This window comes from Condylura cristata, unplaced genomic scaffold (assembly GCF_000260355.1).
Source record: "Condylura cristata isolate star-nosed mole 26May11 unplaced genomic scaffold, ConCri1.0 scaffold00021, whole genome shotgun sequence".
Taxonomy (NCBI): domain Eukaryota; kingdom Metazoa; phylum Chordata; class Mammalia; order Eulipotyphla; family Talpidae; genus Condylura; species Condylura cristata.
In genome coordinates, this window is record NW_004567122.1 from 38042663 (window position 1) to 38055338 (window position 12676).

Sequence of the window (12676 nt, forward strand, 5' to 3'; positions counted from 1 at the left end):
CAGAGAAACAAACACCCCTGCGTGCCTTTATCCTAATGGTGTCACAGTGAGTCTAGACGTTTGGGTTTGGAAAGGGCCTCAGAGGTTAGAGAACTGTCCCTTTCCTCACTGGGGTGCAGAGGGGACAAAGGACCTGAATTTCTACCCAGTACTTTGAAAGTCCAGCTTGGGATAGAACTCAGAATGTTCCAGCAACTTTGCTGCAGAAACTGCAGTTCCGCAACCAGAAGAGAGGCCTGACTGCAGACAGCCAGGGGCTGGCAGAGGCTGGGCTGCCTTGCGGGCTGTCCCAGGGCCTCGGCAATGGAGCGTGGGGTGAGGGTGAAGGGGGGGTGCACTAGGTGTGTGCTGGACTCCACCAAGGGCCTGCTGAACTCAGGTCCAGGTATGCCCCTGCTGGGGCCCAGTACCCCTGCACTATTCACCGAGGGTCAGGGTCTCTGCAACTACAGAACTCTGGGCCTCCACCATCCTCTGCTGCCCTCCCCGCACCCTTCTCCCTGCCCCCCAGAGCCTCATCTCCGGCCGGTGCCATGGCAACAGAGAGGCCAGGCCCTGGCAGCCAAAGGAGCCCCTGAGAGGGGTCCCAGGCTGAGGCTGGGGAGGGGGGTGCAGCAGGCGCAGACAAGCGAACCTTCTGTTCCCCCGCTGCTGCCAGCCTGGGATCAGCCCCGGGCCGGGGTGGGGGCCACAAACAGAATGGGTTCTCAGAGCCAAGTGGGCAGGGGTGGGCAGGCCCGGGCCATTCGCACTGACCCACCAGCACCAGCCTTCCCCAAGGGCCCAGAGTCCACAAACCAGGAGAAGCAGCTAACTAATGAGAAAACCTGCCATTAATTGGTGCCAATTAAGAAGCATTGAGATTCCCCTCAGAGCCCTCCTGGGTGGCAGAGCAGGAGGGGAGGAGACTCCCACGTTCCGCTTCTCTTTCTTTCTCAACATCTGTTCTCTCACCCCTGTTTTCAGTGACCTCCATTCTCGCATTGACGTCACTTTGCACCTCAGTTTCCCCATCCGTATGCTGGGATTTATCATTGAAGGAGTTAACCCTGTTAAAAGGCTTAGAACAGGGCCTGGCACAGGCCCGCTACAAAGTCAGTAGCCACGTTCCTCCTCATTCACTCTGGAGTTAAGTAGCTCACACCTCCCTTTGGCCTTGGCCCTAGGCTAGCTATGGGATACTTGTGATCAATGAGCTGGACATGGTGCAGAAATCTCCCCCTGAAGGGCTCCTTGAAGCCAAAGGTTCTAGATGCTGTTACTCGCCCTGTCAGCAGCTAAGCTGGGTGGGCTGTCCCCTTGCAGAGCATTTGGGAGCTTAGAGGCCAACCCAGGTTCAGAACACAAATCGAGGGGCTCCCAGTCAGCCAACCTTTGTCTTAGTCCCTTTATTTGGTTCCCCACAAATGAGGGAACTACCTAACAATTCGGGGCACGCCTCGAAGCTCCTAACGTGGGATTAGGCTCACAGGAGGTACACAGTTGATGTCTATAGAACGTAGAGTTCAAGTCTACAGGGCAGATCTTCTGGGCCTCAGGCCTGGGCCTCGACTGCTTCCCAGAACTCAGGGGTCACTAGCTGGGAAGTTAGGATGGAGGCAGTGCTAACTCTTTCCCTGCAGACAGGCTGGGGCGAGACAGACCCATAGACCTGGTGACAGCAGGTTGTGGCTCATGCTCCTGAGGCAATGACAGCACCTGGACGCCTGGCCAGCTCGAAGTCACTTCCTCCAGGTCCAGCTCCTGGTTCTGTACCTCAGAACTTGTGACCTCTGTGAGTTTAGCTGCCCTGGGCTTAGGCTTAAGCCACCTCAACCAGGCCCAGAGAGTCTGAGAGAAGGGAAAGCGTCACCAGCGCTGTTACAATTGCACTCCATTCTGGTGGGGAGGGTCTGGACCTGCACCCCAAGATATAGGCACTGGACGGCACGATGAGAGGCCGTGCATGCACGGGGCTCTGTGTGAGTGCAGGAAGTGGGACATCTCAAGGCCTCTGGGAGAAACAAGGGGGAACCTGGGAGGCACACGGGAGCAGGGAGAGCGGGGAGAGCTTACTTTGGAAAGGTTTGTGGTACAAGGTAAGGATGTGGGCTTTTCTCTGGAGGCCAGCTTTGGGAAGCCAGCTTTTCAGGACATTGGCAGTGAAGGTGGGTGCAAGTGACTGGTAGCATTCCAAGTACTCTGGGATGAGAGGTCTCCCCAAAGGCAAGTGACAGGAGTAGGTTGGCATTTTGTGGGAGAGTATAGAGTAGAGGGCAGTTTCAGGGATGAGGTCATCTCAAACCCAGCCTGCAACCCCTGGCAGGACCGGCCAAATAACTGTGGGGCTGACAGCAAAATGAAAATATAGGGTCACCTGTTAAAAAATGATGAGGAACTTTACAAGCAAGGCCCCCCTGAGCACGAAGGCCTCCGTGGCTGCACGGGTTGCGTGCTCACCAAGCCCGGCTCTCTGGACTGAAGCTGAGGCCACCCATCCGCACCTCCCCCATGCACCCTTCATTCACCAATCATGTCATCCTTCTCTTCAATTATTTATCTCTGTTTTGCTTTTCACTCGGCAGACAGGGCCCAGCTTGCTGGTTGATAAGAACAGCAATACAGGCGAGCAGGAATGACCCACAATCCACTGGGTCACCTGAGCCTTTCCCTATGGTCCAATGCCATGGGTAGGAGGGGCCCCGGCCTCTAAAACCTCTGCCCTCTGGTTTTGCACTTAGGCCTCAGGAGTAGAGAAGCTGGCAGGGTGGTTTCTCAGGACCAGAGGTAGCCAGGAGAGCAAGGAAGTGATATGCCAGAAGGAGCGCAGGAGGAGGTCTGGGGGACAGAGTTGGGGGCAACTTCGGCAGCCATGTACCCCCTTGCAGAAAGGGAGTATGGCCAGAAGGGACATGACCACAGGCTCCATGGTTCAGAAGACTCCCAGGGGTTCCTTGCCATCCTCTGGGTGGCATAGCTCCTCTTTAGCCCAAACTCTGCAGTGGCCACAGCCCAGGGCGTGCCAAGTCCTATACGCAGAGGTGGAGGGTAGAGGAAGCTGGGCCGGCGGGCCAGGCCAGCTTCAGTGGATGATCATTTGCTACTACTTAACTACATCGTGCCCTCCTCTGCACCCCGGTTTCCCAGACACATCATAAGGAAGTTGAACTAGGTGAGCCCACAAGTCCTTTTCTCTCTGCCCATCAGAAACTGCCTGGGCCCTGAATCTTGGTGTTCCCTAGGAACAGTCTGTTCTATGACAGGGCAGAGGAGTGGACACCCCTGGCAGATGAAAGGTTTCAGGCACCTGAGACATCACATAGCCCTGATCTGAAGGGAGAAGAAAGGATTTTGTCTGATTAATGCAGACAAAGCAATACGTTTTGATTACCAGCCGCCTGCCCTGGGGGGTGGGGTGGGTGCTCCAGAAAGCATGGAGGAAGAGGTTCTGAGGCTAGGGACTGGGCATTCAAAAAGACTTTTGCTTGAGGCTTCTGGGGCTGAGTCTTGGGGCTGAGGAGGCTTTCCTCACCAGGAACAAGTAGTGAGAGTTCCACACCCCTGCCATGAGTAGGCGGGCAGCCTGCTCTCTCTACCTCTGGACCACGTCCATCGTCCATCCACCATGGGGCTGCCATCCTCTTGAAGTCAAACCACATGAGGCTGGAAAAATCACCACTGGAGGGGACCCAAACCATCCCAGCATCCACGCCCCCAAGAGGCACCCCTCTGCCCCCCCTGTCCAAGGCCCTAGGGAAATGGACACATGGGTGCTGTGGACGCCAGCCTCAGAGCACCCCGAGAAACTGTACAGTCATGAGCCGCTTTGATTGTCAGCCAGATCCTCCCCCTTATTGCAGACTACGGTTTTCCATTAGTGGTCATTGATCCTGACCTCTTTCTGTAACATGTAGGAAGAGGGTAAGCAAAAGCCTTTCATTATGAAGTTAAATATGCATGATCCCTGAGCACACGGCAGGCTCGTGCAGCTGTCAATTAGGCCTGGCCTGCCTTGGAATCCAGACTTGCTTTGGGGCCAGATGTAACTCAGAGATCATCTAATTTAACCTTCTGGTTTACTGATGGGATAACTGAGGTCCAGAGAGGGACTAGCTCCCCCACAGGTACACTCCAATGCCAGCTCTGGAATGCTGAGGGACCCCCATGCAGAGGTACATATTACCCTGGATTCCCAGGGTTATCCCAGCCCCCTCCCCCCGACCTTCACCCCCAAGCCCCTCATCTGGGGCTCCGGAGCTAGAAACAGCCAGTAAAAAATTCCACTTCCACCACTTCCTTGCTGTGTGGCCGCAGGCAACTGACTTAACCTCTCTGGTCATCCCTTCATCTGTAATATGGGGTGTCTCTAGTCATTCCTCAAGGTTTGTGATGATTAACTTGTTCAGCAAATACTGATTAAGCATTTAGCTCTTCTCCGAGCTGAGGGCTACGGCAGTGGACTCTGTAGCAGTAGGTGTAAATCACAGGGGATGTGCTTAGAAGGGTCAGTCTGCTCCCCAGTTGAGCCCCACAAGTTCTAACGCTGGGGAGTACCCAGTGCCCTTCTTGTCCCCCACCCCCACCATGGTGGGCTCACTGTGGAAAAAAGTGGAGGAAGATCTCCCTCCAGCCCATGGGTCTCTGGCCCACCATTTCTAAACTGTGTGCAAGGAACAGAAAAGGGGGCCTTCCTAGGGTAACACAAGAGGTTAAGTCTCAGCACTATGAAGCTCTCTGCAGTCACTGCAGCGCGAGTTCGATCCCTGCCAGCGAGCTGACCCACAGGGCAAAGCAGACCTCTCCTGTCCTGCCGGCTGCTCCCTCAGCAGAGGATTTCAGTGGATCAGGCTGTTCTGCTTCCCACTCTGTCTCTGGTGAATCCTCTCACCCCCTGCACCTCTGGCCTAAACTCCAGTTCTTCTATGCATAAATAAATAAAACTTAAAAAAAAAATAGAAAAGGGGAAAGGGCACACTTCAGGGGTGCCTCTCAACCCTCCCGCCCGCCTCTCCCCAGTCAGCAGCCTATGGCCTGTCCCCTCCTTCAGCCTGGAAGACAGAGGGTGGAGGGAGCCTGGGGTGAGGGAGTGGCCTATGGAGCCCCTCAGGGGCATTCTGGGCCACTGGTGTTCGGTTCAGCCCAGGAAGTGCAGGGACTGTCACCTGCCGCCTGCCCCCTGCGTGGGACCCTGCCACTCCCAAGGGGCTACGCCAGAGGGCACAGCACCAGCCCGGGGCCCTGCGGTCAGCCAGTGGAGCCAGGGGTTAATGCCTGGTCCTCTGACCTGCCAAACCCATGGCTCCCCCAGATGCAGATGAGGCACAGAGAGAAGTGACTCCTGACTCCTGACTGAATCCACGGGGCTGTCTGCTGCCCCACATCTGTGGCCAATTACAAGTCTGCGCTGGTCTTCCCGCAGAGGGGGAGGGCTGCTGATCGCACCAAAGGGAGGGGCGGCTAGTGGTCTCCTTCCCCACAGGCCAGCCAGGGCCCTGGGAGCAGGGCAGGCCTGAAGTTACACTTTCTGCTGGAGGGTGCTAGAGTCAGGAGCAGGCCTGCAGGGGGTGAAGGTACTTTCCACCACTGGGTGGGGGCGGGGATGGGGGGCTTCTTGGGTTTCCAGGGTGTTAAGTCTTTGGGTTCAGGCCAATCAAAACCTATATATCCACTCGACTGTGTGACCCTAGGAAAATCACTTAGCCTCTCTGAGCCTTGGTTTTCTTGTCTGTAAAATGGAGGTGTGACAATACAGATTCCCAAGACCTACGATGGGGAAGCCAGTATATAGGATCCCAGTCCCACACGGGCTAAGTATTCTTATAGTAGATGCCCAGCTCTCCAGCACGGAGCAGGATGCCAAAAGATGGGCTCAAGTTCTCTGCCTGGGGCCACAAAGGCAGGCAAGGATACTCCTCCCTGTCTGAAATGGACACACCTGGTCTGGAGAAACTGTGACGTTCTGGAAGCACTTGAGAGAAGGCAAGAGGTCTGGTGGTTCTCCTGGAGGTCCCTCCTTTCCCTAACACAATCTCTCAGCCCACTGCTCCTACCCAGGGACAATGCAGACAGAAGTGGTGATGGGGAAGTCTGGGACCTGACGCTCTTTGAAACAGAACACGCGCAGGAAGAGAGGCGAAGCAACAAGGCCAGGCCCAAAGTGGATGACAAGCACTTGGAAGACTGGGAGCATCCAGGAAGACTGCCTGGAGGAAGCAGAGTGGAAGGATTCTTGAAAGAACAGTGGAGGCGAATGCCCATGGATAGGATGATAGACATTCCTTCTGGGAACCCTGAGATCTGACTGGCAGGAACACACAGTCCATGTCTGGGGCAAGGAGGCTACTCTCTCTGGACCCTGGCTGCTTACTGGGTGAGTGGTACAGTTAGTGGCGGCTGTGAGCCTCGGTTTCTTCATGAGTCACGTGGGTATAAGGTCAGCCCCTGCCTCTAGATCTGCTGGTTACATGAACGTTACATGAGATCATGCTTATAAAGCACTTAGCACATCCTGGCATGCTGTGCCAATCAGTGGCAGCCACTGTTAGGAGCTGGGGCTTTCTACAGGGGAACCACAGAAGGAATCACCATCAGATTTCTGTTCTAGGAACGGAGTGGAGAAGGGGCAGTATCCAGAAGGAAGACCGGAGCAGCTGCCTGGCATTGCAGGGAAGGGTCCCGCAGCCAACCCCCAGGTTCTGCAAAGAGGGGCCCTCCTATCTGACAGGTCCCAGAAGCACTAGATTAGGCCTGCTGGGGCCTGGGGCCCCTTCGCCTTCACACTTTCCCAGCCGCTGGGGGTTTGAAAGGACATCTTAGGAATCTGGAAAATTTGCAAATCCATTTAAATCCCCAGAGGTTGCCTGGCGGCAGGCTGGCCTAGAGCCAGGCAGATTCTTAGGGACAAGGCTTGGGCCCCCCTACTGAGGCTGTGCTGTGAGGTCCTCTGTCCCCTGCTAGGTCCCCCTTAAGTGTCCCTTGCCTTCTCTCTCCAATTCCTCACTCACACCCCTCCGGGTCCTCCCCTACTTCCTCCAGGCGGTGCTATGTTTTGGAGATTCCCACTGGGTGGCAGTACCCACAAACTCTGGGGTCTATTTGATGAGGACAGGGCAACAGGGTTGAAGAGGCCTTGCTGCCCACCCCAGCAGCCTGAGCAGGAGGGAACTGGCTCCTCCAGCCGGGCCGTCCACAGCCTCCCAGCCCCCTCCCATCTGGTTTTGTTAAAAATATTTTCCATTTTTTGAAGGCGCTGCTGAGGTCAGGGGACAGGATGGGAGCTGGGGCCCCACCTCTGGCACACTTACCTAGCAGCGGATGCTCTCTGGTGCAGGTATAGTCCTGGCTCTGGGCTGTCACCCTTCCAGGTAGTCCTCGCTGCCCTCTCCCGTTATCAGAAAGCAGAGCTGGATCCAAATCAGAGCGATCCAGCAATGGCCTGGAGAAGAGGGCAGGAGGGACTGTTGCTGGCTTCAAGAGCCTGGGGAGAGCGGAGGGAGTGAGGGGCTGAGGGGTGAGGAGTGGCTTCACTCCCGAAGCATCCTTTGGGAGGGGCAGAGCTGCCCGAAGGGGTGCCCTGGGTCTGGCAGTCTGTGACACTCAGGCTGCCGGCCTGCTGCGCCGTGGAAGAGCGGGGCTCTCTCCTCCTCGTCCTCCTCTCTTCTCTAAGTTGCTCACAGAGGGATCCTGGTCCCAGACGGGGCGGGCAGGGACTGCTCACACCACTGTGGGCTTCCCTGTCTCACCCCCCCTACTTTGGGGGAAAGGCTGCAGGGCGGCCTCTGATTGGTCCAGCCAGTAGAAGGGAGGGTGGGGGGCGGAGAGGATGGATGTGTGAGTCTGTTTTCAATTTCAATTTTTTTCCCCTCTTTTCCCTTTTTTTCCCCAAGTTTCTTGTTTTTCTTCTTTTCCCTCCTGTAGCCTGCTCTCTCAGGATGTGAGGGGTTGTTTAGAAATTCCACAGCCCACGCCAGCCAGCCCTTGAGTCACTTTTATTAAAGAGTGCCCCGGCTGTTGCCAGTGGCAGCCTCCCCTCGCCATGATACCTGGGGGTGGGTACCTTCTCTGTGCCTCAGTTTCCCCAACTGTAAAGGGAGATCTGTTAACCTATATGATTGATTCAGCCAGCATTCATTCATTGTACAAGCACGCTGAGCACCTACTGTGTGCTACACACTGCACTGGGTGACAGGAACACAGTCAGGACTAAGGCACAGCTCCTGACCTCAAGGTGTCAGGCTACAGGACGAGGCAGACAAAGATGCCAGGTGCTCCCAGGGAGATCAGGGGCCTGAGGCGCCCCTAGCCAAGAGAAGGGAATCAGAGAGTTTCTGGTAGAAATACAAAGACCTTCCAAGATTATTAGTCACTTTTCAGAATGAGAAATCAAGGCCTAGGATGAATTGGCACAGAGAGGGAAAGAGACTTGCCCAAGGTCACCCAGCATATGTCCCATTTCTAGACATGTTTCTGTCATTCCAAATTCCCTAAATTAATAATTAATCTATATTAATAATAGATTAATAATTCCAAGGATTATTCTCTTGTTTTATAGAGGAGGAAACCGAGATTCAGGGGTATGCAGTGAGCTTCCCGAGCAATGGCTGGAGAAGAGCCAGGTCTCAGTGTTCCATGAGGGGGCAGACAGGTGATCTGTCCCCCAAGGGAGACCCAGATTGCAGTATCCTGCCTCCTCGTGGGTTAATCTTTCACTGTCTCATTCAGTCACTCAACAGACATATGTTCTGTTTCTGCCCTCAAACCCTCTCTTCCACTGGGAGCTGCCCCGGATCCTCCAGAACCCCTTCAGGGTCTCTGTTTCCCCCACTCTATGACCCCCATTGCTCAGGAGTGTCTAGTCACTGGCTCTCTTAGGTGCCAGGGGGCATCACTTTAGAAGGGCTCACAAAGTAACTTCGAGTTGCCTCTGCCCCATGTGTCCATGGGGAAACTGAGTCCCAGAGGGGGGAAGAAAGGTATCCAGGGTCATGCAGAGAGCATCTGACTCTTCCCAGGGCCCCTTTCACCCTACCCTCTGCACCTCTGGACCTTCTTCTCAAGGGCCACCCCAGGGCCCTGTTACCAGATAGCAGGGGCAACCTGAGCTGGGACTCCAGGCCACCCGCAGTCCCCTATCTTGTATAAGGTCATTTCTTCATCTCACCCCAATAGGGATTATTCTGAAGAGTGTCTGGGTTGGAGGGAGAAGGACTCTCAGACTGACCACAGGCCATGGGTACAGGCCATGAGAGGGAGAGCCTGGGCCGGGGCCTGGTGGCAGTGAGGTCACAGGGGGACTGCAGAGACCACAGAACCAGGCCCACATGGATTTCTTGTGTCCCCAAGCTCCTTTCCAATGCCCCTCCTAGCATCTGTCCTGTGATGCTAGGACAAGTCTTCACCTGCAAAGACTTGGCCTAACTGCCGAGCTCAGGATGAGTTCAGGGTTGCGCAGAGGTGATGCCACCCTAGTCCCCAGAAATGCTGGGTACCTTGTCCTCTCTGAGCCTCAGTTTCCCCATCTGTACATAACGTTCTATCTCCAAGTTCCTTCGAGCTGGGCTTTAACAGGCTGGTGGGCCCCAGGGCAGGGGGACAGCTGGGGGCCAGAGACGCAGCACCGAGGGGAGGGGGCAGCTCATGGTGGCTCCCTCGGGGAAGCTGGCAGCCGCTGGTTTCCGGCCAGCCCCACAGTCCGGCTGGCCCATCTGGAATCACTTAGCCCCTACCACCATTAACCCTTGGCTGGCATCAGGGCTCTTCGGCCTCCTCTCAGCTGAGAGGTGGTGAAGGTGGTGAGGACTCGGCCCCAGGGAGCGTCGGCACTCACGGAGGGCTGGCCAGCTGAGGCAGGAGGGCCAGGACTGAGAGGAGCAGATTTGGAGCCAGAGATGTACAGTGTTCAATCCCAGCTTCTGTATTTCCAAGCTGCATGACCTTGGGCAAGTCACTTAAACTCCTGAGCCCGTTTCCCTCTCTGGAAAATGGAGCTAATCAGAGGAATGATTCTTGAGACTCTTGGATTTGTGAGGTATTTACAGGGCTTAGAGTAGTTCCTGGAAATGTTACTGTTGAAATAGGGAGTTTTCGGGGCCCTCCCCGGTGGTACAGTGGGCTAAAGTGCAGCACTGCAAGCCAACCACTTCAGTGCAAGTTCGATCCCCGGCCCCGGAGCTGACCCACCTGGCGCAGCAGACCTCTCCTGTTCTCCCGCTGCTCCCCTCAGTGCTCTGCATCCATCTGCCTGTTCTGTTCCCCACTCTGTCTCTGGTGAATTCTCTCACCATCCGTGTACCTCTGGCCCAGTTCTTATATGCATAAATAAATAAATCTTAAAAAAAAAAAGAGGACCTCCCTGGTGGCGCAGCAGTTTAAAGCACTGCACTGAGAAGCTAAAGCCACTTCCGCATGAGTTCGATTCCCGCCTGCCCCGGAGGTGACCACATGGCGTGGCAGACCTCTCCTGACCCACCCGCTGCTCCCCTCAGCAGTGTACTTCGTCGATCTGCCTGTTCTGCTCCCAGCTCTGTCTCTGGTGAAGCCTCTCACCACCTCTGAGCCTCTGGCCTGTACCCCAGTTCTGTATGTACAAATAAATAAATCTTAAAAAAAGAAGAAGAAGAAGAAGAAATAGGGAGTTTTCTTCTAGTCGCAGCTCCCTTCTCTGGGCCTCAGTTTCCCTTGTGTACTCTCAAGAGATGGGCAGAGTGGGGAGTGTGGAAAGTCAGGCTGAAGAGGAATGGTATGCGGTGCAGAGGAAGACTTGGGGTGCAGTTCCTTTGCAGTGAGGCCTATCCAGGGATTAAACACCTAAGTCAAGATGTGGGCAGCCCCAACTCTGCTCTGCCCTTTCCAGCCTGTGGGACCTGGGCACATCTCTCTGTCAGAGTTGAATCTCTGAGTTTTCAGCTGTAAAATGGGCATACATGTCCCACCTCACAATCAGAGAGGCCTGAGTGCACAGAAGGCATTTTGTGCAAGGACCGCAGCAGGGTGAAGAGGCCACCAAAGGAGGCTTTCTCAGGTGTGGTGTCTGCTGCTGGCAGTGGGGTGCATCAGGACCTGAGGGGAGCATTGCCTGCTGAGACCCTGGGTGGAAAGCCATTCTGCAAAGATTTGTCCTGTGTAAGAAGTGACTGGAGCCAAGCTGCTGTCTGGACTCTCAGGCCCAAGCTCTTCCCTGAAGGAGGGAGTCGGGCAGACTAACCAGCCCCCGACCCCCCACCCACGCACTCATCAGGCCGGAAGCCACAGTGCTCTGTGGGGCTGGAGGAGGGGAGTCCGGAAAGGGTGACTGAGTGGGAGAATTCCCAGTAGGCCAGTTCAACACTCACTCACAGAGCCAGCGGCCACCACATCTGGCTCTCCCACGCTCCCAGCACTGCCCCCCTTCCCAGCCCTCCAGGCCTGGGGCCAGGAAGCAGTACATGCGTCCCAGGCATCCAGCACAATCCTTTGGGATGTCAGGACCTGGAGAATCCTGAGAGAGTGTCCATTATAGAGGCTTGCAAATTGAGGCCCAGACAACAAGGGGGACTTCCCACGGTGGGCAGACAGAGAAAGGAGACTCCCGGCTCATGTCCTTGTCCTTCTAACCTGTACATCTGAGCAGGTATGTTCTCAGACCAGGCCCTCGGGAACTAGAAGAGATGCATGGTGAGACACATCCTAGCCCCTCCTGGACACAGCAAAGCAGGTGAGCAGATGGGAAAACAGAGGCTTTGGGCCACATTCCACCGTAGGCCCCTAGGACAGTGCTTACAGTGTCAGACTAGCCACTAAAGCATGACAGGGTCCCTGGGCGATAAGGGCTTCCAGGCCCTGCCTACCTTGGCTCCTCCTGGCCCAGAGCTGGGCTAGTCTCATTGCCTTAGGGCCACAGGGAACAAGGGTATGTGACACACATAGATGGATTAAGTGTCCTCAGAACAGAAAGACCTGGAAGTCCTCAGTGGTACACTGTACCCCCAGGGCCAGAGGGCCAGGACCTGTCTGAGAGCACACAGCAAGTCCATAATGAGGTTTCTCACTCTGACTCCCAGAATGTCTTGTCCTTCCTACTATTTATCCATGCAACAGATGTTAATTGAGCACTTACTCTGTGCCCTGCCCTCATAGAGCTAGGAAGGAATCCACTAATTCAGGATATCGCATTGTGATACAGTTGATAGAGACAGAGAACATTATGGGCTGGGTGGGTAGAACTTCTTGTTTAGGGAAATTAAGCCTTCTTGGACAAAGAAACATTTCAACGGAGACCTGAAGTTAAGAGGCCAGTTACAGAACAGGGGCGGGAACAGTGTTCTAGACAGAAGGAACAGCATGTACAAAGACATGGAAAAAAGCCCGAAAGAGCCTGGTTTATTTTAACAGGAAGAAAAGGATGGTTGAGGCACACAGGCGGTGTGGTGGGGTGTAGGCTGGGAGGACCTGCCTTGCGAGCCCTAGGGGAGTCTGGCTTCTAGCTTGAGGGTCTTGAGGGACCACTGCAGGGTTTAAAACAGGGAGCTGCTGAGGTCTGATCACTGCGATCCACTTTGGAAAATGGGCTAAAAGGGACAAGAAGTCATGTGAAGGTTGTGGTGATGCCCAAATGCTGTGTGCTCTGCCCTGACTGTCCATCTGCAGAAATGCACCCAAGAGAGAGGTAGGACTTCTGGGCCAGTCCACGCTTGACCACTGACTCATGGTGTCACCATCT

At 55.2% G+C, this 12676-nt stretch overlaps 1 protein-coding gene across 3 annotated transcripts in view; it reads right to left on the bottom strand.

Moving 5' to 3' along the window:
- PDGFRB (platelet-derived growth factor receptor, beta polypeptide) overlaps positions 1 to 7673 on the bottom strand; it is a 34416-nt gene extending 26743 nt beyond the window's left edge. For all 3 annotated transcript variants that reach the window (XR_001145669.1, XM_004686566.2, XM_012727943.1), the window contains exon 1: positions 7284 to 7673. The gene's annotated coding sequence lies outside the window, so the exon portion shown is untranslated. The remainder of the gene's footprint in view (positions 1 to 7283) is intronic.
- Positions 7674 to 12676: the final 5003 nt, after the last annotated feature.